The sequence below is a fragment of the Balaenoptera borealis genome (assembly GCF_965194805.1).
Source record: "Balaenoptera borealis genome assembly, chromosome: 16".
NCBI lineage: Eukaryota > Metazoa > Chordata > Mammalia > Artiodactyla > Balaenopteridae > Balaenoptera > Balaenoptera borealis.
In genome coordinates this window covers 77,712,089-77,739,671 of record NC_138872.1, presented here as the reverse complement: position 1 = coordinate 77,739,671, position 27,583 = coordinate 77,712,089, and the positions used below count along the sequence as shown (strand labels likewise).

The following is a 27,583-nucleotide window of genomic DNA, read 5'->3' as shown; positions in this document are numbered from 1 at the left end:
TTGTCTATACAACGGGAAGGACGCTGGGCTGGCCCCCGAAAGACATTGATCCTAACCTGAATCTATCCACTGATGGATGCTATGACCTCTGTCAAGTTATTTAACCTCACCAAACCCCAGTTTGCTTATTTTTTTTATTGTGGTAAAAAGCACATAACAGAAAACTTACCGTCTTAACCATTAAAAAAATTTTTTGTAACCATTCTTTAAGTGTATAGTACAGAAGTGTTAATTACACGTGCCTCGTTGTGTAACAGCTCTCTAGAACTTCGCTATCTTACAAAACTGAAACTATACCCACTGAACAACTCTCTATTCCCCTCCTCCACTGCCCCTGGCCACCACCATTCTTCTTTCAGTTTCTAAGAATTTGGCGATTTCTTTTTCATTATTAACAATACCCATCTACAAAAAAGGGAAACATCATTCTAATTTTTCCCACCTCCCATCCTTGTTGTAGGGCTATGTTGAGACCCTAAGTCACTCTTCAAAGGCCAGGAATTATTTCAAACCAGAGCCAACTTCCTTGAGGTGGGTGAGGATAATCTTGATGTAAACTGACAGTTGGCTTAAAAAGTCTAAGAGTCTGGTTATTTTGGGGATGTTCAGAATTCTGATTGCGTATGTACCCTAACAATTTTCAGGAGAACTGGAAAAACTCATTGAAAGGGTATATTGGGGGGAAATCTTTTCGCCTAAATACAGATACATGAATGCTGAGTACAAAGTTATTAACTGGCTTAGCTCCTCATCTTAGAGTTTCTTAATTCAGTCCTTAGTACGTTGTACTTGAATCTTTCTCATCTCTTACCTCAGTCAGCTGATTCCCAAGACTGATGCCTTCCCAGATGCAAGAAGAAAATCTACATCTTGGATTGTCAGGTCTTTTTATAGTTCATTCTTTAAATCCTTCCATTTTGTGTTTTGTAATAGATACAACATATTAGTACTTGGGTACAGGTAAATAATTTATACATAAATAAATCCATATGTATTGGAGTGCATGTTTCTTCCCCCCTCTTTTTTTTTTTCTTTTGTTTTTTAATTAATGACAGGCAGGAACAAATTTTCAAAGGCCAATAAACTACTTCCAGTATCAGTCTGGGTTCTCCAGAGAAATAGAATCAATATATATACACATACACACACACACACACACACACACACACACAGATATTTATTTTCTATTATATTTTAAGAAATTGGCTCATGCAATTGTGGGAGGTGGCAAGTTGAAAATCTGTAGGGCAGGCTGACAACTTGGGCAGTATTTCTGTGTTAACAACCTTGAAACAGAATTTCTTCTTCTCCGGGAAACCTCTGTTTCACTCTTAAGATCTTCAACTGATTGGATGAGGCCCACCCACCATATTGAGGGTAATCTCCTTTAAGTCAACCAATTATAGTTGTTAATCACATCAACAAGATACTGTCACAACTCCTAGATTAGTGTTTGATTATAAAATTGGGTACTGTACAGCCTAGCCAAGTTGACGCATAAAACTCACCATCGTACTGTCCTATTGCCAAGTTTCCTAACTGATGATCTGGCTTCAGTCTGTCCCTGTCCCAAGCCCCCTCCGTGCCATTTGCAGACTCAGCTCACTAAAGGATGTTTCTGGGCAGGTGTCTCTGCTGGACATCCGTCACCACTGATGAAGACCAAGTCCTTGGATTGGCATTAGCTGCCCGTTAGAGCCCAAGTGCCTCTCACCCACACCCCAAGCTCTTTGTCAACAGAAACATCCTATTCATGTTCAGTCCCACTCCCTACTGATCCTCACCCCACCCAACCCCACACCCGGGCTTTTCTGACAGGGGGCCCCCTGGAGCATGCCTCGGGGCACGTCTCCCTCCCGCTTCCAGCTCTGCCTGTCAAAATCCCCCCCTCTTCAATCAACCTGTCCAGTATCCAACTCATTATCTTACTCAAAATATGCTTCTTTTTCTGTATTTCTGGGCCTCTTTTAATGTGTTCCTTCCCCTTGCAGGAGCTAGGAATCTCAAATAAAAATTTAATAGATGGCAGCCGGGGAAAAGATATTTCCAATGCCTACAACAGTCAAAGGAATAATTTCTAGAATATACAAAGAAATCCTTCAAACCAACCCAGAAGGACAAGGAAAACCAATAGAAAAATGGGCTGGAGATATCCCAAGGCAATACCCAGAAGGGGAAGCCCAGGTAGGCAATGAGTAGATGAATAAAGGCTCAAACTCAGTGGTAGTCAAAGAGACAGAAATTAGAACAACGTTGAGACACCACTTTGTAATGGACCAGATGGCAAAAATGAGAAGGGTAGGTAACCCCAATTGTTAGATAGGATGTGAGTGATTTCAGGTCTTTCCATGTCTTCATCCATCACTCTATTGATTTGGGAGTCACTACGTTCCTTAGCTGAGGTTTGTCTCTGAGCCCCATATCTGCAAATCCAACCCATTTTCAGACGTCTCTCCTTCAAAGTTCCATTGGTTTACCCAAGACCGCATGTCCAAGATGGAACTTGCACTGTGCTGCTCTAAACCTGATTCTTCTCCTGTTTCTTGTCCCAAAGGGCCACCTGCCATCCACTAGTTTGCCTAAATCATTCCTAAATTCCCCTCTCTGTCACCCCTTTCCCCATCTGTCACAAAGTCCTCTATATTTCACCATTCGTGTATTTGACATCTGTCTCCCATGTTCCATTCTTTCCAAATGCTATCCTAGCTTAAGCTATTGTCACTCCTGCCCTGAATTACTCAAATTGTTGCTCGATGGTTCTCCTTCCCTACAATCTTGCTAATTTAATAAGGAGTGCTTTCTATTTGACAACCACTTGGACACAAGGGTGGATAAGATCCACTCCATGACCTCAAGGAACTTGCTCTTCTCTGGTGGGAGGGAAAGACAGATATGCAGAGAGAGAAAAAGTGTAGTTACTATGGCAGCAGGGAGGAAGAGTACCCGATACTACAGCCCATCCTTCGCAAGCCAGGCACGCGATCTTCTTAAAATTCAGGTCTGATCCTATGCCCCTGGCTTAAAACTCTCCAAAAGCTCCCTGCTCCTTTTAGGATGATATCCTTGATATGGTATAAACTCATGCATGGCTGTCTTGGCCTGCCTTTATAGTTCCTGTATGAATTCTCTGGCTGTATGAAATGACTCATATCCCACACACATAAACCATCCTCTCTTTTGCCACTTGATGGACCAACCTATAGCACCCACTATAAGTTGAGTGGTATTTGGGGTTGGTGAAAAGTTGTTACAGTTCTGATGAAGTTGCGTATTAACTATTTGCAGTTTCCCCTGTCACTCCCCTGCTCAAGGATGTACAGTGATAAACCAACAGACATCACGCTCATTAAATGCCAGCAGTGTGCAATGCATCATGCTTGACATCATGGGGGGAGTCAAAGATGAGTCAACAAGCCCAACCACCTGCTTTCTCCCTACATCCCCAACTCCACAGCCGCTGTCTCTTCCCCAAACAGCTCTCCAAGTCTGAATGCTGCTCCTTCCATGTCCAGCTCAAACACGTCGTGCTCCTTGAAAGGTTTTCTGTTTTCCCCAGTGGAACGTCAAAGTCTCCCCTTTGAGCTCCTTTTGCACCGTCTGCCTGCTTCTCCCGTGTGGCACTCATCATTCCTGCCTTATGCCATCTTTGCTTAGGTACACCACAAATGCCTGTCGCCGCCCAGACTCTGACCTCCTTTAACACTGAGACGCTCTCTGATTTAGTTTTGTGTGATGTCTGGCATGGTCTGGGTACCCAACAAATGTGCTAAATTGGTGAGAAATACTTCTTGTTTTCCAGGAGCTCACAATTCTCTATTGACTATGGAGTCGAGTGCAACGTTTCTGGCAAAAATGTCAAAGCCTTCTAGAATCAGACCCCACCTTACCTGATCACCTTCTGCTGCTTCACCAGCACAGACCCTCTGTGTCAGCCAGCCTGGTCCTTCATCACGCTTGAAATATGGCCGTTCATTTGTTTGTTCATTTGTTTACTTCATCAGGGTGAATACTGAAAATGTATGTTGAGAACCTACCGCATGCCAGACCCAGCTCTAGATAAAATGATGAGAAAATTAGACATGGTTCCTGCCCTACTAGAATGTATAGAATGAGAAGGAAGCCAGGGTTAAGCAAATAATAATTACAAATTGTGAAAAGCACTATGAAAGAAGCAAATATCGCTGTAAGGGAACATAATAGAGGTTGCCCAGGCTGCTCTCCTCCCTGGGACATTGACTGAGCCCTCTCTGCTCACCTGAATCCCACATCTCTTTTATCTCGTTTATCCCAATAAACTTCACTTCTGGGAAGTCTTCCCAGATCACTGCAGGCCCTGCCTGCCCCCCTGGCATTTATCACACGCGTAACCAAACCAGCACCACCGACGCTTCCTGCCAGCAAAGCTGCAATGAGCCTTTACAGTCCTGGTGCAGGACTGCAGCGTGATCCCATCTTCCAGGTGTTTCCACGGTTTCAGAACCAGGCTCCTGGGCAAACAGTGCGATTTCTGGGATCTTTGCACACTAGCTGACCGTTAGAGAGAAAACTCCACGCAAGGCAGCCCAGCCAAGATGACTGCATAGCCCCCTGCCCATCCCCCTAACTCGTCCTTACCTGACCTCAGCTTGACTCATCCCTGCCTGTGTAGAGTCACGAATGATCTCTCTCTCCTCCCAGTCTCAGCCTCTTGCTGAAAAGCTATGTCCTGTTAACTTATACTTAACTCACTCGTAATGATTTGAGCTCTCCTTGCCGATGCTGGGACGTCTCCTTCAATTCCCAAAAGCCTAACAGACTCCCTCCACCTGGGGACAGACCTGTCAGTTGCGTCTCTTTTTCAAGGCAGTGGAAAGTTTTATATAATGACCGATAGGCTAGGCAACATGAATAAACAGTTGGGAGTCAGGGGTGAAGGGGTCAGGAGGGGATTAGTGTTTGGGATACTGTATCTCATATTTTATATGTATTATTTCTAATTCTTTAGCATTCCTGCAAGGTAATATGATTATGCCCATTTTTATAGATGAAGAAAATTAGGACACAATGTAGATTTCTCAAAAAACTAAAACTAGAACTACCATATGACCCAGCAATTCCACTCCTGGGTATATATCTGAAAAAAAACAAAAACACTAATTTGAAAAGATACATGAACCCCAATGTTCATAGCAGCATTATCTATAGTTGCTAAGACATGGAAGCAACCTAAGTGTCCATCAACAGATAAATGGATAAAGAAAATGTGGTGCACGCACACACACACACACACACACACACACACAATGGAATACTGCTCAGCCATGAAAAAGAATGAAATTCTGCCATTTGCAACAACATGGGTGGATTTGGAGGATATTCTGCTAAGTGAAATAAGTCAGACAGAGATAAACAAGCATTGTATGATATCACTTACATGTGGAATCCAAAAAACACAACAAACTAGTAAATATAACAAAAAAGAAGCAGACTCACAGATATAGAGAGCAAACTAGTGGTTACCAGTGGGGAGAGGGAAGTGGGGAGGGGCAATAGAGGGGTAGTGGATTAAGAGGTACAAACTATTAAGTATAAAATAAGCTGCAAGGGTATATTGTAGAACACAGGAAATATAGCCAATATTTGATAATAACTATGAATGGAGTATAACCTTTAAAAATTGTGAATCACTATATTGTACACCTGTAATTTGTATAATATTGTATATCAGCTGTAACTCAATAAAATATTAGGACACAGACAAGAAAAATAACTTGGCTAAGAGGCAAGGAGGACAGTCCTGTTTTTAGGCAAGTGATTTTAATACACTGTGAGACATGTTATAGTAGAAGTTTGCATAAAGTGATGGTTTTCTATTATAATTTGAGTTTGCATCGGAAACGCCTGGAGGGCTTGTTAAAACACGGGTTGATGGGCCCCACCCCAAGAGTGTCTGATTCAGTAGGCCTGGGGCAGAGCCTAACAATTTGCATTTCTAGTAAGTTCCCTGCTGATACTCATGCTGCTGGTTCGGGGACCACACTATAAAAAGCACTGTTGTAACTGGTGTGAGATGATATCTCATTGTAGTTTTGATTTGCATTGCTCTAATGATTGATGATGTTGGGCATTCTTTCATGTGTTTGTTGGCAATCTGTATATCTTCTTTGGAGAAATGTCTATTTAGGTCTTCTGCCCATTTTTGGATTGGGTTGTTTGTTTTTTTGTTATTGAGCTGCATGAGCTGCTTGTAAATCTTGGACCACCTAGAGGGGTGGGATAGGGAGGGTGGGAGGGAGGGAGATGCAAGAGGGAAGAGATATGGGAACCTATGTATATGTATAACTGATTCACTTTGTTATAAAGCAGAAACTAACACACCATTGTAAAGCAATTATACTCCAATAAAGATGTTAAAAAAAAAAAAAGCACTGTTGTAAAACATGTGAGCCCAGAGGGGAGAGAAACTTCCAGTGCATTTGGGGCAGTGAAAGGAAGCCTTCATAGGGAAAGTGGCATGTTGGGTTGGGCATGGAAGGTTGTATAGAAGGTGCCCAGCTCACTCACAGGTGCTGAAGGGAAAGACTGAACACATGCTGTGTGCAGACTTACAGATGCAAGGCAAGTTCAGGTGCGTGAGTAGCTCAGCCGGCAGGTACAATTGGGGGCGGCTCTGCAGAGCTCTCCCTGGCATGGCAGGGGCTGGCAGGGGACTTTGGGGCCAGATGGAAAGCCACACTAAAGAGTTTGGACTTCATCCCTTGGGTACCAAGCTTTTAATCAGAAGAGTAATGCAATTCTCTTTGCCTAATTGTATTCTAATTGTTCATTCATTAAAGATAAAAAGGTATTAATCACTAACTGTTCCAAGAAATGCTAGGGATATAAAAATCTCACAGCCTCTAAAAGTAATAACAACAACAAGTGGTGTCTTTCCAGCCCTTTACTACGGTGATAAGGGCCTCACAGGCATGACCTCCTTGACTTTGTGACAGAGGTCCCATTTTAGAGATGAGGAGACTGAGATTTACGGAGGCAAAGGCACACTTCTTGAAAGTAGCTGAGTAGGGATTTAGGTCTAAGTTAAAAGGATCGTTTTTGTGTTTTAAATCTTGTTTTCCATGATAACCTCCTTGAGTTCAAAGGCTGTATCTCTACCAACCCTTTCACCCTAAACTTGTCCCATCTAATATGGAGCATCCTGCTGGGCTCGGTAAAAGTAGCCAGAGCTCGCCGGGCAATTCCTTTCCTCCAGCAGGTGCCCTGACCTCTGCATAAAGACACAGGCAGGCTAGCAGGAGCTGTAGCTTGTTATCGGAAGGATCTGTGGTCTTCCTAGTGCAGGAATGTCATCCCAAGGGGACAAGCGGGATCTATCACTGTCAAACACAGAGGCCGTTTTTTATTCTTGCAAACTCAGGGCTTTTCAGATCTTTAAGGCTGATCAGAGATAGAGCACTACAATAGCCGACTTAAATCTCAGCAAGTGGGGAGGAGAGGCAGAGAGAGGTACCTCGCAGAAAATAAAGTACGCTGACTCCTTTTGGGAAGATAAAACATAACTCTCAGCACACACGGCACAATAAAAGCCCTTGGAGAACAGAGAAGATATGTGTCAGGAATTCCATCTCATTTAGCACCATTGTTTCACTGTGTTCCTTTCAGAATGAAAGTCATTCATCTTGCTTTTGTTTTCGGTTGTCTTTTTTTTCCTCTTGCAGAAATTTCTCTCTTCCATTAGGAAGCAAGCACTTTTTCCTCTCCCCTCTCTTCACAAACAGGACTTTCATTCTCCATGTTTAGGCTCAGCTCACAGAATCCATTTCCACGATTTTTCCCCCCATTTTATCAAGTAGTGATTCAGACAATAGAGCTGCTCAGTGTGTTGTAAAAAATATTTTAATCATCTCATTCTTTGCAACTCAGTGTGTGTGTGTGTGTGTGTGTGTGTGTGTGTATGTGATGTTTGTGTGTCAGGCCACAGATATCACCATCATTTATTCGCTCAGGAAATATTTGCCCTCCTGGGGACATGAAGTAGTTGCTACACGAGGTGGTCACCCCACGAAGTGTGTAGCTGAAGAGGAGGCGACACAAAAAGGGGTTCATTATGGCACAGAAGTTAAAGAATCAGATGGCAAGATAAGAGATGTCCCAAGGGTATATTTAGAGGCTCTGTTCCCTGCATTTGGACAAAGAAGGATACAACTCATAATGGATATTTCTACTTCTTTATGAATTTTATCAGAAGGATTTCTGTGAAAAACAGACTGAAGTAACACCCTACATTCTCAGAGGTGTTGTATCTGCTGGGCGCTACTCACTTTATCCCATTATCTCCTGTTGTCTTCAAGTAGCCTCCATAAGGTGTGAGGAACCAAGGTTCAGAGCAACTGGGTGATTTTTCAAAAAGCTGGACAGCTCCAGAGAAGCAGAGCCTGGTTTCAATCTCTGGTCTCGTGACAAGAAGGGAGGTTGGCTGGAGTGTAGAGAGGGGGGCCCTGGCTTGCGAGGCCAGTCCAGATTTTGCCAGCAGTCAGTGATCAACACATCCCGTTCTTGAACTCTTTCTGGGGCTTTCTTCCCAGTCCTTGCCCCTTCCCAGACTCCCGCAGTGAACATCTGGACATCTGAAGGCTGCCTGGCCTTGGTGCTGTGCTAAACCAGCCTGGTGAGCTATGGGGCTCCTGCCCCCGGGGTGAGTGGCATTGAGAGGCTGTTTGCTGCATGATTCTGAAGGATGGAGCGCTAAGAGAGTCCAAATCCCTGTGCTGGGAAGGGGGCGGGGCCACACCCCCAATCAGAGGAGACCGGGAAGCTCGTCTGGCTTTCTCTGCCCAAGCCTCTCGGGCTTACCACTTCCGAACCCCTGGTAGAGAGTAGAGGGAGATATGTGTCCCAGCAATGGTGTCCTCGAAGCCACCAAGCCTTCCCTGTCTCCTCGGGCTTCCAAGATTCAGTTGATCTCCCTTCTATTCCACTCCTGTACTCACCATTCCTTCTCTATAACTGTTGCTGTCATTCCCTCTACCAGCGGGTCCCACCCAGAGCGCTCCCAGGTCTGGCATTGGCCCTGGGGATCTCAGTCACTCCCAGGACTTTGAATTATATATAGTATATTGTATTATAACATAATGCAATATATAACATATGATATACTTGCACGCACACATATATTATTCAAAGCCACGTGTGTTTGTATAAACAAATGCACATACATATATCATTCCAATGCATGCATATATTATTCAAAGTCATGTATATGTGTGAACATATGTGTACACCACACACACACACTCATGCTCAAACACACATACACCTTGCATTTTTATTTTCACCTTGGACCTCTTCCTTGAATTCCAGCCTCATAAATCCAACGGCCTACTCAAATTCTCCATAAGGAGGCTTAATACAAATCTGTCTTAACATGGCTCCAGCAGAACTATTGCACTTCTCCTCAAACATATCAAGCCCCACCGCAAACTTTTGTATTTCCTTAAATGGCACCACAGTCGTCTACACAGTTGCTCAGGCCAAGAATCTCAGGATTTGAGTTTTCTTCTTTTTGATTTCCCTCATGCCTTCCATCCAACCCATAAGTCAGCCCCATCGGCTCTAAGTGCCCCCAAAATGTCTAGAATCCAGCCACCTCTCACCATCGGCACTGCCGCAGTCCTGGTCTGAGGAAGCGCCTGCTGGACTCCCAGCTCCCATGCTCTCCTCCCATCAGCCACGCTCCACACAACAGGGAAAAGGACTGACGTCTCGTCCTTCCCCTGGTTAACCCTCCAGTGGTTTCCCGTTTCCCTGAGAGTGAAATGTAAACTCCTCACCATGGTCCCCTAGGCCCCCCATCATCAGGTCCCTGCTTCTGTCTCCCAGGTCGTCTCCCTCATTACCTACATCTGGGTACACTGACCATCAGAACATCAAGCCCGTTCCTTGCTTAAGGCCTTTGTGGTTTACTTTCCTCCTGCCTGGAGCACTTGCCTTGATCGTGACAGGCCTGGCGCCTTTTCATCTTTCAGAGCTCAACTCTGTCACACTCTCCCTGAGACAATTTCCCTGACCAGCCTCTCCAGCTCCGCCCAGTTCTCTATTCAATCTTCTTTGTCCCACTGGGGTGTAGCTGAAGTGATCTTTTTCACTTATTTTTATACCCATCAGTTCATTTCCCCCTATGTTTTCATTGAAGAGTTCTACAGTTTTAGCGCTTACATTGAGGTCTCTGATCCAGTTTGAGTTAATTTTTGTAGATGATGTAAGTAAGGTAAGGGTCCAACATCATTCTTTTGCTTGTGGCTACCCAGTTTTCCCAGCACCATGTGTTAAAAAATATTGTTTCTCCATTGAATGCTCTTGGCACTCATGAAGAAAATCACTTGACCACTGTTGAGGGTTTATTTCTGGGCTCTCTTTTTTATTCCATTGGTCTGTCTGTCTTTATGCCCCATTCCTTCTTTTTTGCCACTAGAAGGTACATTCCTTGAGGGCAGGTGCTCTGCCTGGCTTGCCCCTGGCACAGAGAGGCTCAGGGAATTTCCGATGACTGGCGGCCTGGGTTTATTTCTGCTCTTCCTTCCGCAGCCCTGATGGACTTCCCTGCGTGGCACCTGCTTGGCCTGTGACAGACATGTCACCTCCACGGTGAAGCCAGACAGACCTGCTCTTCTTCCTTCGACTTTGGGTCAGAGGGACTCCCGCCCTCCCCTCGTTCCAAACTGATCTCCGTGTCTGCCGGGTCAGTTCAACCTCGCCTTGTGCCGTTCTGATTCTGTTTATAACTGGTGGTCGTGTAACCAGCCTTTTCTCAGTCTGCAGCCCCCTACTTCCAGATGTCAACCCCGGGCGTGTGTTCTTCTTGGAGCCACGCCCATCAGACCCTCAGGAACCCCAGAGGGGGCACACTCACCTGCCTTCCGGGGCTGCCCTGCTCAACTTGAACCCCTGCATCTCAGATGTATTTGAAAACAAAGGAAAGCTAAGCCATGCTCTCTTCCAGCCTCACCCGAGTCACATCTAACGATGTGACTTGTGTTTTGCTTTTGTTTCCAGTCTCATAAATAAAGCCTCAGTAATGGCAGAGAGGGAAACCAGAGGATGGGAACACAGCATTACCTCATCTCATTACTACACTGATGCCTTTTCAAGGCCAACAAACTCAATTAGCTCGTTGGCAATAGCTGTACCAGCAGTGGGGCTCTTGCAGCCGAGTTTATCGTTCTGAAGAAGGACGCAGAAAGGAAATGACGGTGCGGTTCACTATCAGAGCCGCCCGCAACTCACCCAGAGTTGTGGCTCAATACCCAGGATGGCCCCCTTTCAACAATTTTGAACTGCTCCTTAGAGTTCAGTCTTTTGATATATTTAAACCTGGAGAAACCCAACGCTATTTGTGAAGTGTGTCCTAGTTATTTGTTACATCACCCATTCTTGAGCAACTTTGTCTTTTGTGTGTGTGTGTGTGTAAATAAGCCTCAGCAGCACTGAGACCTAGAGGAATTAGAAAAGTTACCAGTGGACACTTAGCAAGTGGCCTTATCTCAGTCACTACCTATTTATTCATCATTCTTGAACATATCAAATAATCAGCCATCATTTTGGGTAAGTTAGAGAAGGCAGAAAATTCTCATTCAGAGTAAGTGAGGATGAAGGACAGTCAGGGTTGCTGATATGTCAAAATAATGTAATATGTCAACCACAAGTGTCATGAGAGCGAGGAATGTTTTAGTTGAACAGTCCAGAGAATTTTACTTGTCCAGCCCTGTTATTTTACAGTTGAGAAAATCAAGAGACGAGAAGCTTATGTCCTATAGGTCACCTGGCTGGTGAGCAGACATGCGGAGTCACTATCAATCAACCACAGCCCTGTGCTGACCTAAGGGACAGTCCTGCAGGGTCTCTTTGGAAGGGACTTAGGGTCCAGAGACTAACAGGATTTCAAAGCAGCACATGGGGCCTGCAGGTGCTTTCAAGGTGATGTTGATAGGATGTTTGCTTTTGTCTGTAAACTAAACAAGCCCTTCACAATCTTGGCACTTTTAATATTGAGCTCTTTGTGTATAGTTCTAAGTCTCAGTGACACTATCAAACATCAAAACAGTCTAATTGCATAGAAAAGAAACGTATGGTTACCAAAGGCGGAAGGGGGTGGTGGTGGGGGAGGGATACATTAGGAGTTTGGGATTAGCAGATGCAAACTGCTATATAGAGAATGGATAAACAACAAGGTCCTACTGTAGAGCACAGGGAACTATATTCAATATCCCGTAACAAACCGTAATGGAAAAGAATATGAGAAAGAATGTGTATGTGTACGTATATATATATAACTGAAGCACTTCACTATATACCAGAAGCTAACACAACGCTGTAAATCAACCATACTTCAATAAAAAATTAAAAAAAAAAACAACTGTCCAATTGAAGGTATTCAAATTCCGTGGCTGGAAGGTTAAATCATACTTCTCTCGAAGCAACCTCTCTTTCTCATCTTTAGCCCTAAGATTGCTTTGCCATCCCTCCTCTTTTAGAAACAAGAAGAGGAAGCCACGCACAGAGGTCCCACATCTTGCCTACCAGCAACTGCTTCTCTGTCGAACTCATTTAGAACACACGGGGATTCAGTGCTGTGTTCTAAATGGCTCATAAATCATGCATTTCCTTAAGAAGGATTTTAAACAGGCTGATTTGCTGGGTAGCATATTCCCCTCCTCCCTTCGGGCAGACTAGCAAGTACTGTGTGTCTTACACATCTTTCATCTATTTACAGCTCCGAGAAGCCAGCGGCGTGGGGGTGCTGGTGACATGTGATTCCTATGGAGAAATGGCGCCAATCCACAGAGGCTCTCTCTGGGCCTTCGTAATGTAGGTGCGTCGTGGAACGCACTTTGGTGAAGCTGTGCTTGACGGTTCAATGGACAAACGAAAACCAAAAATGGTCATGATGCTTTTCCAGCCGTGGAACTCTTAATAGGCTACTTGGATTTACCAGGTCTCAGATGCCTGTTGCTGTTTTCTCTCTGTCTCCTCATCTCTCTGTTTATCTTCACAACGAGGCCACGTATGTTACCGAGAAATATAGTAACTTTGGTGGCAGGCGTGGGCTCACATCCCAGGCCCATATCTTGCAAGTAAGGGACCTCACACACATTACATGACGGCTCTGACTCTCGTAGATGAAGGATAACAACGGGGTGGAGAGAGGATTGAATAAGATAATAGAGCGAGAGTCCCTGGGCCAGTGCATAACAGATTATAGACGTTCTTCTTTCTTTATTCCATAAACATTCTTCGAGCACCTACTCTGCCAGCTCTACTTCTAGACAGCATGAAATAAAACAGGTAAAACCCTGCTTTCCTGGAACTGATGTTCTAACGCAGGAGACAATGACAAATGAGTAAGTACGATATATAGAATGTCACGGTGATAGTGGTCACGGGGAGAAATACCACAGGGCAGAGGAAGGGGGTCTGTGGCGGGGGAAAAGGTGTTTGACATTTTTAATGTGCCATCAAGGAAGGCTGCATGGAGAGGGCGGCGTTTGAGTAAAGACCTTAAGAGGTGATGGGAGGCGCTGTGGATATTGGAGAAAGAGTGTCCCTGGCAGGTGCAGAGGACAAAACACAGTGACGATTTCTACATAAAGAAGAGCTGTGCCCGCCCCGCCGTGGGTGGAGTGAAGTGACAAGATGAGCACAGCTCTTTGCACCAATCATGACCCTCCCTTTCTTCCTGCCTGGCTTAATCTGAGCCACACTCAGTATCACGGGAACCACAGGCCACACGTCTGTGGTTGGGAGAACACATAGGCAGATGGGTTTTGCCAGTTGGCAAGAAGGACAAGGAAGGCAGGTCGTTGACATCAGTAATATTTAAAGGTCTCTGCCAATGACTAGAACATAACGTTAGGGGTTATATCTGTGTCCTCAGCGCCTAGCACATTGTAGGTGCTCATTAAATGCCTCATGGATGAATGGAGGGGTGGACAAGAATTCCAAGATGGCAGCAGTAGGCAGAGGTAGGAAGCTGGACACCAATCTAAAAAAAACCCTTCTGTGCAGAATTCAGCCGGGGAGATAGAATCTAGCAGAGTTGGGGGAATAAGGCCTATTTCAGGATGTCTGGAGAATTGAAAAAGAGAGGAAGAAGTGGTCTCAGGCACAGTAAAATAAGACAGGACACTTAATATTGAAGCTGAAGTTCAAAGACAAAATGGTACCAGTAGACAGTGGATTAGATGCTACATAGAAAGGCATCAAGCAGTCCTTCCTAGAGAAAGCCCTGTGCCCAAGTCTTTGCCATGTGCATCTGACACTGTCTCAGTCTTATAGGACCAAGGGCCTTTGTCTTGACAGGTCAACTAGAAGGACCATACATTTTTTTTCTGGAAAGCTGAAGAAACTCAGGCCCATCACAGACCCTTGACTCATGGAGATGAGGGCAGGACCTTCTGGTTTGTTCTTGTCATTGTTGAGACCTATTGGACATACACTCTATTTCTTAAGGAGAACTTCATGTCCAATGAGACAGTGGTCTTACTTTGCTTATAAGTCCAAGGCCTCGCTCTAGGAGATGATCTTGTCTTGGTCCCCAAAGCTGAGGCATTGCCACTTCTGTAAACTACTGGCTGCAGCCAGAATCACCTCCCATAAATCACAGCCGAGTTAAGGGGTCCTAATCAGCAAAATCCCATCCAATGCACAGAAATGGATTTGTTTTAAGTCACTAACTGCTAGGGTGGTTTTTTTAGGTAGAAAGGCCAATGGTGGTGTGCCACCAGAGGAAGACATAGAGGAAACAGGAAGAAGAAAAGGGTTAATAGCAGCAAGCAGGAGTTGGGTGTGATGAAGAGTAGCTGTGATAAGGCTGTCTTATGCCAAGGAATCCTGCCTGGGAGCTAAGCCAATGCTCTCGAGCTAAGCTGTCTTTCTGTGACCCACTTCTGTCTCTTTGACCTTGCACGACAGACCCATCGTATGTCCGTGTTCTCACTTTGATTCAGGTCTCAGTAAGAGCCACCTTTGGATTCTGGCCCTGCCACTAACTGGGTTCTTTGCTGTCTACCCATCCCTGCCTTACCAATTATTCTCAGACTTGGGCTTTATAATGAAATGCTCACATTCCTGCTCCAACCTTTGTGTTGCCTGTTTATCTCTTACATCCGACCTAGTTCACCATCTCTCTGGTCTGGTCCTGGGCTTCACCCTCTGACTCTGCCCCTAGCAGGTGCCCAGGAAAATCTCTCATCTAGGAGTTGGCGACTTGGCTGAGCTTTGGGGCTGGGATCCAGCCCGGGCAGTCTCTCATCTTTTCCTCTCAACATCGCCCCCGCTTCTGCAACCTGAAGCCTGTCTTCTGATATCCTTCTGGATCCCACTGTTTTTCCATGTGTTCTTTCCTGCTAACCTGTTTTCCAGCACATTACAACATCACTTACTGAGAATTTCCACTTCTGCCACTCTGTGGCACGTGGCCTAATGCCTTGCTCTGCCTGACCCTGCAGAATTGCAGCATTTCCCAAGTCAGCAGCTACTTCTTCCAAAGGATTACTCTGGACTTTCCCTGCCAGGGTGGATTATACCTGCAACAAGAGTTATTAACTTGTGAATGCTTTGTGTAGGAGTTGTGCCTGAAACTGTTTTTACGTAGCAAGAATGTGCTTGATTCATGGAAAGACATTTTCTATTTGAGAAAAAAATTAAATCCCTTTTCTGCACTCCAGTAAATAAAAGGACTCTACTATTTAAAAACACTAGGAAAAACTAGCTCTTGGGAGAAAAATAATACTTTCAAGTCATGGTGAAACAAAGGCACACAGAGGGCAATGCTATGAATATAAGATACTCTTTTTAAAAATTTTTCAGGGAATAAGATATCCTAGAGAGTCTAAGTGATAGGAAGTCTATTAGTACTTTTCTTGAGGCAAAAAACATTTTTAGATCCTACACTCTCTTTATACATCTTTGGGGTATTTAAAGAGATGGCCTTAAACAGGCACTAAAATGTCTACAGAACTCCTCTTTAAGCGTCCCCAGTGCTCTTTAAAGAAGGTCTGTTATTGGCCAGGAGCCTAGTGCTGGGACTGCTGCTTGCATGGTGAAGTGGGTGGGCAGGAGGTGTTTGAACTATCCATGAGCAGCCATTGACATGGGAACTCAAACATCTTTGTATGTGAGTAGACAGAGACAATCACATGTAATGCAAAATACACACATTCTAGGTACTATTTGCCATCTCTCCTAGATATTTCAGGACAATCTCATGTCCAATTATATTTCTTCATATACTTTCACTTCCTTGGAAATACTGTCTTTCCCCTGGAAATAATTGACTGAATGAATCTAGTCTACCAAGCTAATAACCAAGCAAGCTGAGATTTTCCAGTTACAAGTGTAATGATACCTTCCATCCTCAGTACATATGAATGAGGAAAGGGGCCATGCCTCTTCTTTACTTACATGCATGTATTTACATGCTTAATGTTTTTCTGTCATGTAATCTTTAAATGAAAGATAATTAATTAATTATATATATACACACACATACGTGTATATATATATATATAGCTATATATCTATATCTATCTATGTAAAATTTCAAGTTTTTACTTTTGTAAGACTTTGTATCATTTAGGAATGCTTTTGACTACATGTAACATAAAATCAGACTAACAGCTGCCTAAGCAAGAAAATCATTACATTTTTCATATAACACAACTTGCGGGAAGGTGCTTCCAGGGTGTGTTCATTGGCTCAGTGATGTGAGGGTGCTGGGCTGGTACCTCTGGAGTCACTTGGCTTTTCCTCATGTTCACAAGATGGCTGCTGCAGCTCCAGGCATCAAGACCACACACAGGAATTTTAAGTAAGAAGAAAGTGTCAAAAGCAAAAATGAATTTTCCTTAACAGATTCTTTTTCTACTTTTCTTCCTCCTTCTAAATCAGACTATCTACCATAGACTTTTCACATAAGTAAAGTTACATGTAAGAAGAAATATATTGTAAGGCACTATGTTTGTCCGTGTTTTGGGTTTTGTTGCTCTGTGCATGGTGTGTTTACTTCCTTGTCAGTGTCTGGGACCAGACTCTGTGCTCTCTGAGGCAAGGGTTTTGTTGATCACATCTCTTTGTCCTCCCACTACCAGGCTTGGAACACCGGAGATGTTTGGTGTTTGCTAATGACTGGCATATGACAAATTTCACGTTTCCCTTTGCTCTTGAACTACTCACACCTTTGGGAAACTGAGGAGCTGGGGATCAGACTACTTCAGGGTTTTAGCCATTGTTTACACCAGTGATTGAGACAGAAACAGAGTGATAGCAGAATGATCATACCTGATTATGTGGGGTTGATATCAACATCTTCAACCCTCATCACAGGAGAACCTAAGTGTGCTCGGTTGGTTCTATGTCTATGTGTTAGATTTTTTTCTCTGCTTTCCACTCTCATGACACTTGGTACATTGCTCTGTATAACTCTGTCATAATGAAAAAAATAAGTATCTAAGTGTGTATCCTTTCTCCTTACTTGAGAATTTAGAATCCTCAAGGTCAAAGGACATTTCTTAGTTATATTTTTCCCAGCATCTTCCACGCTGCCTGGCAGGATAGTATTTATTTATTTAAATGCTGAGAAAATTGAATGAAAGAAAATTTTCTTGTACTGACATAATACATCTTCCAAATCTCCCGACATGAGTGGCCACTTATATGAAAATGACCCACTGTGCCTTCAGGGCACTAAACAACACTATTAAATTTATTAAGTATATATTTATTGAGCATCTATCAAGTGAAATAAATCTACCAAGTGCAAATACAGCAGAGGGAGTGGTTTGAATTTACTGCTTTGAGCTCAGGCATTGACTAACACTCTTAATTATAGGAATACAGATACTTTTTTATTAAAAGTTGACTTTAAGGATTAGTGAGATGTTAAGTGGATGTCTACAAAATAGTGATCTTCCTGTAATTAGGCATATCCAAGTAGATGTGGGTGACCACCTGGATACAGGATGGAAATGAATGCCAGTTTCTGGAAGTTCCATGATTATAAGGCACAAGGTATGATTCTTTAGCTATGTTCTACAGGGCCTAAACTCACCCTACCTTGTTCAACCATTGGTAAAGACTTTGACCATCAGCAATGACTTGAAACATCAAGAGGTTGTGCCAGTGTTAATGGGGTAGTATGAAGCCTAAGAATGCTCTAATTCTGAACAACACCCTAGGCACTCATCATGATGAGTTTCTGGAGGAGATGTCCTCTCTAGGGCAAAGCAAAGTGACTAACGTTAGCCCGGCACGGAGCCTGGACCCCCAAAACAGAGCTCTGCTAACCTCTGTTGGACCACAGGAAAAAGCATGTATCCTAAATTCTTAGACACATATGCCTTTAGATCAGAGTCCGTCTCCCGACACCAGCCAGTCCCAATGGAGAATCAATCAGAGGACGGTCATTAAGTTTGCTGGTGCCTTTTCTCCCCTTCCCTCCCCTGGCTGCCACGTAGGAGAAAAACAGGGCATGGAGGACCACCCGGGCTTGCTCTCAACTGAACCCTCTTACATGGAATGGGGAGAAGAGAGGTAAGCCTTACTTGCTAGGCTTCCGGTTTCCGGAGCATAGATAGAAGAGCTTTGGCAAAGGAGAGTGCCAGAGAGAAAAAGTCACAGCCATGTGAAAGAATTTTTAATGATCATCAGCAAATGTGGCTAATCAATGCCCTGGAAGGTAATTCATCTAGAATCTCTTCTCCACCCCTGGATGGGGAGGGGGTGGGAAAGAGAGGTATGACATCATGTCCCCACTGGCTGGAATCACAGGTCACATCTGATGAGAAGGAATATAGTCGGAATAAAGGTACACTTCTCCACTTAAGCTCCCGAAACAGTTGCATGAATATCAACAAATAGGGACCTCAGCTTCGACTTGAGGGTTTTGGCTAGCTCACCAAGGTTATCATTCTGATGTTTCCGTCGTATTAGACCCTCTTTATTCTGCACTGGTCAGACCACTCCAGATTTGAATGCTGTTTTTTAAAAGGAACACGGCAGCCTACAGATTGTTTAGAGGAAATTAACAAATGCCATAGGAAATTGAATTAGAAAGTGCCTATTTTTTTAAATTGCTAATATTCTAGGATTTCAAGGTGCTGAACGTCTAATCTCAAGGGATTCGAGGTTGTTGAATTCCTATCACGTGCGCTGTGGTGGATGCTATCGAGGCGTTATCCGACTTGGTCATCATGGCCTTTGCCCCTATTTTACAGATAAGGACACCAGGGCTACAGGAGGCTGGCTGATTTTCCTGCGGTCGCACAGCTGGTGAGCAGCAAACCAGGATTGGTACCTTCGTCCTGCCCAGCTCAGAGTACACGCTGCTCTACTACGTCAAGCATTTAACGTTCTGAGATGCTGAGATTCTGTGCTTCGGTGATGCTGTGACAGAATGATTCTAAGGGAGCCGTGTTTGAAGACTCCACAGGATGGCTGGGGAAGAATGGGGAGGGTGGGGAGGGCGAGAGGGAGTGTGAGGTGGTAGGAAGAACAGCCAAATCACAAAGGTGATCATTCATTTGGTTTCCCCCGCAAACAAAACATTCCTGTTGATTTCTCTGCGTTTCTACCAGGCAGGCATGTGACCTGAGAACAATTCCTTTATGAGGCAGAGTTTTTCTCATTTCCTGGCTCCTAATCTAATAGAAATGTCTAAACTAGTTGGCTGGCTCTGCCAGAGAGAGGAAAAAAAAAAAAATCTAGGATCAATCACTCCATTTGAAGCTGCATCTGCAGAAAAGATGTCAGGAAGGGGCAGGGAGGGGCCAAAGCTCTGTTTACCCCTGTGCTTCTCCTAGCAACTTCTGGCCCGTCTCTGGGTCTCTCGTACCCTGATGAAGGTGCTGGCAGGGCCTCCCAGAGCAGAGTTCAGCCAGGGCACTGTGCCCCGGCCAGTCTTCCAGCAGATTCTCCTTCTTTACAACCTGGTTAAGTGCCTCCTTTGCCTGTCGCCAACCAGAGGATCATGCCTTGACCAGTTTCTAGGCTGTATCTCTGAAAGTCTCCTTATTAAAGGCATTAAAAAATATATATCCTAGTGGAGAGCTTCCAGGAGTTTTTTCTGAAACTCTAGTTATCCCCATGGGACAATCAGTGCAAATTTATCCCCAGTTGGAATCCATCTGGCATGAGGACAGAGTCCTTGAAACACCCTTGCAAAGCAGTTTGTTTACATTTGTCACAAAAGGGACTGCTGTCCTGGTTCAACTCTTCCGTGGGTGGGAGAGAGCCTTTCCCTGGTCCTAACTACAAGTGACTGATACTTGGGCACCTAACAAACATGCTGGATCCCAGGAGGCAGATACACTCAACAAAGAGCCTACACTGTCCTTAGATGTTTAAGATTATCACATGAAGTTATTACCCAAACTCTAATCAGATTTCACTATTTTCACACTAATGTCCTTTTTCTGTCCCAGGATCCAATTCAAGATTGCATTTGTTTTGTTTTGTTAATTTAATTTAGTTTTTTTCCCCCCAGCTTTATTGAGGTATAATTGGTTATGTAAGATGTTAACATTAGGGGAAACTGGCTGAAAGGTTTACAGAAGGTCTCGCTGAGGTCTGGGATTGGGGTGGGGATGGGAGGATTGACTGTAAAGGGGCAAGAGGGAACTTTCTGGAGTGATAGGAACGTTACACATTTTTATTGGGGTGGTGATTACATAGATGTATAAATTTGTCAAGACATCAAACTATAGACTTAAAATAAGTACATTTAATTGTATGTGAATTCTGCCTCAAGATAGTTGATATTTAAAACATTTTTTAATCAAAATATAAGATCATGTCATCTCCATACATAAAAATCCACCAATGGCTTCTCATTACACATTAAATAAAATCCAAGCTCCTAACTTGGAAAAAAATTGAAATAAATAAATAAATAAAAATGACTCTAACGAAAGGTTGGATAAGGTCCTTAAGATACAAAGAGCTAGGGCTTCCCTGGTGGCGCAGTGGTTAAGAATCCACTTGCCAATGCAGGGGACACAGGTTTGAGCCCTGGTCCAGGAAGACCCCACATGCCGCGGAGCAACTAAGCCCATGTGCCACAACTACTTAGCCTGTGCTCTAGAGCCCGCGAGCCACAACTACTGAAGCCCGCGTGCCTAAAGCCCGTGCTCCACAATGAAGAGTAGCCCCTGCTCACCGCAACTAGAGAAAGCCCACGCGCAGCAACAAAGACCCAACTCAGCCATAAATTAATTAATTAATTAATTAATTTTAAAAAGATACAAAGCTTTTATTACCCAATAAGAAAATGGGCTTGGCTTATTAATGGGCAATTTATAAGGAAATAAAAAATGGGTAATGACATTCAAAAAGAAGTTTAACCCTATTAATAATAAAATAAATATAATTTGAAACAAACAAAAAGATGACCACATGAAATGGTTTGTCTGAGGCTTGAAACAAACGGTAAGGTTTCCTTAACATCCCTCATTTTAGGAAGTTGTCAAGTCTCTTTCTATTAGGGTCTTCTTTTTCTTGCTTCCTAGACAGTATCTCCAGTGAAGTGAGATGTCAAAGAAAAATTGCGTTTAAATAGATGTTACTGTGTTGCTCAGACTTTCTGCAGAGATGACAGAGGCCAAGCACAGCATGAGAGCTGCCGAGTACGTGAATATCCTTAATTAAGATGCATGGTCCCACACCAGGCACAGGACATGCTAAGAGATGCTGAGCCGGCCTCAGCCAGCAGTGGTCCCACCACACAGGCTACCTGTATGGAATTTGGTTAAGGACGATGTGGAGGTTTGCTTTGCAGAGTCACTAGTGTGTTCTGCCTCCTCTCCCCATGGGGCGGGGGGGGGGGGGCTCAGGTCAGAAGGGCTGGGAGAGCATCCCATGAGGGTATTCCATGTGACCCTGGAGTTGGGGTCGTCAGGAGCTAGGTGCCTGATCCAGTTGTGCCTGAGGGGCTGTGGAGTGGGTCTTGAACTCTCACTGCCTGGCCCCAAGGCAAAGACAGGACTATGCTGGAAAGGCCAGAGCAGGAAGGGCAAAAGCTAGGGCGGTCTCTGTGTGCCGGACGTAGAGTTGCTAACGGGACTCTTCCCAACCAGGACAAGGTGACCCCAACAGAGGGTGGACTTCAGGCTCGGAGTGGAGGGCAAAGCTGTGAGTAACCAGAGGAAGGAAGAATTGTCCACTTAAGGGAAATGCACACTAGACGGATTCCTGGTGATGGGGGAAGTGTCTCCAAAGAACACTCAAAAGTCTCCAAGAAAAAGAGAATTACTACACCCAGAAGATCCAATGACAGTCACAATGGTATCAGTCAAGAAAGAAGTTTCCTGCCCCTTGCCTCTCCTCCCTAATTTCTTTCCAGCCCTGCAGAGACCCAAATTACATCCAGAAAGTGATGGAGTGAAAATGAAGGGAGAAGGTAAAGATCCACTGCTCCTTTGCCCAACTGCTCAGGGAAGGGCTGATCTGGGGGAAGTAAAAAAAAAATAACTGAATGATAGTTTAGCGTTTGGATATGACTATAGACTAGATTTTTTTAAATCCCTAGAAAATGACACTCTTTATTATTATATCTTTTTTTTTTTTGCCTGAAAATGATTGAGGGATGTTTTATTATCCTAGACTGAGCTGAAAAGCTGAAGAACCTAACTGAAATTTCAGGGAGCATAAATGGAGACAGAGGACAAAACAGGGAGTCTAAATTTGAAGTTCAGTGGTCGATAGACTACGCTGTTTTCTGTCTACATCCGAGCCTAGTTTAATTATTAAACCTATTACATAGAATTCTCCTAAAAGGTAGGAGACTTTGGAACAAAAAAATAAATGCATCATCCATCAAAAAGCTACATTCATCATCTAATCAGGACATGAGACATGCAGTTTTTATATATGAGGAAAACTGCTAGCACAAGCTCACACCTCCCTCCTGCTTCCTGAGTCATTACAGGGATGAAATATTCGAACTGAACATTTAGGCCACCTTAGTCAGGATCTCACAATGTCCCTATTGTACTCTTATAATGCCAAATACCACTGGAAATGTTCTGTTCCGGGTGCTATGTTCAATAACTTGTCATTGATTTCTCTAAGAAATATAATAAGGTTTTACATGGAGAGGAGCTTATTAAAGCATGGGTGTATGCAAAAATACACCACAGCCGTTTTCTTTCTCCTCCTAGTCCAGAATTTCTAGAGAAATTTAGTCTTTCTAATCTAATAAAAAATGCAGAATTCACCCCGTTGGTTGAAAGAAGCCACTTCTTCATGTCAAGGGATTTTATGATTCCCGGGTGTCATTATACAAATTGCAGAGGGCTACTCCTATAGCTCACCTACCAAACCCTATCCTGCAATAGGTGAGGTTTGTCTTACCTTTTCTTCTCTTGCATACAGAGCTGGCCACTGAGTACTTATAATATCTCCATCTGCCATGTTTCTCCCCTCTCTGGCCAGCCACTCCCCACTCTTTTCCTTCCTCTATGTGGTGACTTTAAAATATGTTTTCAAATATGTTGACACTCCACCCATCAAGTCCAATTCCCTTCCTCTTGAATATGAGCTGGTCTTAGTGACTGACTTCTCACAAATAGAATTTGGCAGAAGTGATGATGTGTGACATCCAGGGCTAGATCATAAGGGGCAATACAGCATCAGCCTGGACTCTCTCTTGGGACACTTGCTCTTGGAATCCAGCTACAGGTTTGATCCCCGGCCACATGGAAAAATCTCATGTAGCTGTTCGAGTCAATAGGATGGCTGAGGTCCCTATTCACAGCCAGCGTCACCTACCAGGCATGTGAATGAGGAAGCCTTCAACGTGACTCCAGCCCCAGCCATGGTCTGACTGCAGCCACGTGAGAGACTCTGAGTGAGAACCACTCAACCAAACACAGTACCACGTGAGACAATGTGTGATTGCTGTTTTATGCCACCAAGTGTAGGGTGGTTTGTGACACAGCTATCGATAATCAGAACACTGCCAAGATGTACTACTTGGGAACCTTTAAGAATGTACTCTTGGAAACACTGTTTCCAGTCTGGGAATATACCCTATGATTTAGAATACAAATTATGGAAATAACTTTTATGCATAGAGAGGTCTTTTTTAGGAAGAACCATTTCCCTATTATTGAACCCTTGGGCTATAAAACTCTTTCAAAGCCACACAATGAAATATTAGGAAGCTAGAAAAATCTCTTGCAAGACTGGCAAAAATAAAAAAAGAGAAGACACAAATCGCCAATATCAAGAATGTGATATACTACTTATATCACTACATATTCTGGTATATCGCTAAAGATTCTGGGGCCATTAACAAGTTATAAGGAAATACTACAGAGCTTTAATTTAAGCTCATAAATTAAACAACTTAGAAGAAATAGACCAATTCTTCAAAAGCTGTATACTACCAAAACTCAACCAAGAGGAAGCAGATAATCTCAATAGCCCTCTAACGGTTAAAATATTGAACTTGTAGTTAAAGAGATCCCCCCAATTAAACTACAATGAGATATCACTACACATCTATCAGAATGACCAAAATAAAAAAGAGTGACAACACTTAATGCTAGTGAGAGTATGGAGAAACTGAATCCATCATTGTTGGTGAGAATGTAAAATGGTACAGCCACTCTGGAAAATAGTTTGGCAGTTTCTAATAAAATTAAACATGCAAGTATTACATGATTCTGCAATTGTGCTCTTGACATTTATCTCAGAGAAATGAAAACTTAGGTCCACCAAAAAAATAAAATCCTGTACATAGCAGCTTTATTAGTAAGAGCCCCAAACTGGAAATAGCACAGATATTCTTCAACAGGTGAATGTTTAAATCAACTGTGGTACATACATAGCATGAGGTACTACTCAGCAATAAAAAGGAACAAATGATTGTTTTTCTCTTATTCATCCTATAGCTGAAAGTTTGTACCTTTTTATCTCTTCCTATTTCTCCCACCACCCCCACCCCCGCCAGCCGCTGGAAATCACTTTTCTACTCTCTATTTCTATGAGTTTGACTTTTTAAAAAATTATTCCACATATAAGTGATGCCATGCAGTATTTGTCTTTCTCTGTCTGGCTTATTTCACTCAGCATAATGTTGCAAATTTCAGGATTCCCTTTTCTCTCGTGGCTAAGTAGTATTCCACTGTGTGTGGGTGTATCACAGCCGCTTTATCAATTCATCCGTTGATGGACACTTAGGTTGTTTCCATATCTTGGCTGTTGTGACTAATGCTGCAGTTAACATGTGGGTGCAGATATAGTTATCTCTTCAAGACACTGATTTCATTTCCTTTAGATATATACCCAGCAGTGGAATTGCTAGATCATATGGTAATTCTATTTTTAATTTCTTGAGGAACCTCTGTACCTCCACACTGTTTTCCATAGGAATACATTATTGATACATGCAAAAAATTAGATGAATCTCCAGGAATTATGCTGAGAGAAAAAAAGTCAACCACAAAATGTGATATACTACATGATTCCATTTATAGAATATTTTTGAAAAGACACTATTTTAGAAATGGAAAGCAGATTAGTGAATGCCAAGAGTTATGGACTGGGGTGGGAAAAAGAGGGAGGTTGGTATGGTTATCAAAGGGCAGCATGGGAAATCCTTGTCGTGGTGGACCTGTTCAGTATCTTGATTGTGATGGCTATAGGAATCTGCATGTCTGATAAAATTGTATTAAGTTAAATGCACACACATACACACACAGACACAGATGAGTTATAAGTAAAACTGGAGAAATCTGAATAAGATCAGTGAATTGTGTCAGTGTCAATATTCTGGAATAATATTCTACTATATTTTTGCAAGGTGTTACCACTGGGGGAAACTGGGTGAAGAGCACTCTATTTTTCTTACAACTGTATGTGAATCCATAATTATCTCAATAAAACTTTTAATTAAAAATTATGTTATGAAGAGGCTGTGATAATATGGGATAAATTGTTTATAACATAACCATAGGCTATTTATTTATTTATTTAGAGGTTCTTAGTCTTTTTATTTATTTAAAAAAATTTTTTAACATCTTTATTGGAGTATAATTGCTTTACAATGGTGTGTTAGTTTCTGCTTTATAACAAAGTGAATCAGCTATACATATACATATGTTCCCATATCTCCTCCCTCTTGCGTCTCCCTCCCACCCTCCCTATCCCACCCTTCTAGATGGTCACAAAGCACCGAGCTGATCTCCCTGTGCTATGTTGCTGCTTCCCACTAGCTATCTATATTACATTTGGTAGTGTATATATGTCCATAAAAAGTTAAAATATTCATAAAATTTATATCCTGGGTGATTCAAAGAAGGCAAAAATAAAAACTGTATAAAGTTTAAAATTAAGAGAAATGGGAACACCAAAGTAAACCAAAAAATACTATGTTAAAATTTTATTTTCTAAAGTTTCTATAATGAGCACATGATACTTGCATAATGGAAGAAAGAAACTTTATTAAGATGATGTTTTATTCACTTTTAGATTTTTACTATGTGTTAGAATACTTTGAGACCTAGGTTCTCAACTGAGGAAACTCAGTCTGAATGGTACATTTGTATTTTGACAGTAGAAGCAGAAGTCTCCAAATGCTGAATTTTAATAAAAAAGATTTCAGGCATCCATCAGTGAGTTGAAGAAAAATGAGAAGGGGGGTGATGAGGCATATTACTACTCCTTTCTGGGTCCCTGGAACATGTGGCATAGTGGGATTCCCCCACTTTGCTCTTGCCTAAGGCTGCTTACATGCCTCCGTGGCAGATTCCTTTCCTATCCTACTACCAATGCACTTTGGGCTTGGCTTGAAATTATTCAACTGTGAAGATACAGAATTTCAAATTGCTCTGCCTGTTTCAGTAGGCACAAATTCCTCCACAGCGGGGAGATTTCTCTGGGGAAATTTTGAAAACAAGCAGAGATGCTGAAGGAGTTTGGAGAAGATTGTTTTCTGCATGGAAAGTTCTGAGTGCAATTAAGTTGTACCCCAAATTTAGAGAGGCTAGAAAATTTTGGGGGGGGAAATATGGTCCCCCATCAACGCAAAGAATAGTGTATCATTTCTGAATAGAGGAAACTATCACCGAATTACAAAATCATTAGAGGCAGAAAGCACCTAAGAGAAGGGCCATCATGTTGAACAACATCAGGTGACCCCATTCACCTTTAGCCTATGTACGTGGTGGCCCTGGGAGTTGTGCAGTGTACAACCTGCACAACTGTATTAATTGATTCTGATAAATCTAGTCATTACCACCCCTGTCCTTCCCCCCCGCCCCACCGCACTTAGATACAATCCTCTTTTAGAGAGGAGAAAAGTGAAGCCCAGAGAGGGGAAGGAACTTGTCAAAAGCCATACAGCTAACCACAGAACCCAAGTTATTGAATTTTAGATTAATACTCTTTCCTCTCTACAGTGCCACCTGAAAGAAATGTTTTTACTAAAAAAATAAAAAATAAAAAAATTCACCCTGAAAAGTATTTGTTTCAAATCTACACTGCTGTAACCTAACCAGGGCTATTTTCATAATGTTGAAACAGGAGTCAAAGGACAGTTTCCTCACATATG

General features: G+C 43.0%; 1 long non-coding RNA gene across 1 annotated transcript; it reads right to left on the bottom strand.

Annotated features, from left to right (window-relative positions):
• LOC309612689 lies at nucleotides 1-27,557 on the bottom strand. Its single transcript, XR_014235343.1, has 2 exons — nucleotides 23,380-27,557; nucleotides 1-22,473 (listed from the first exon to the last, which is right to left on the bottom strand). It is a non-coding gene; the product is annotated as an uncharacterized lncRNA (long non-coding RNA).
• Nucleotides 27,558-27,583: the final 26 nt, after the last annotated feature.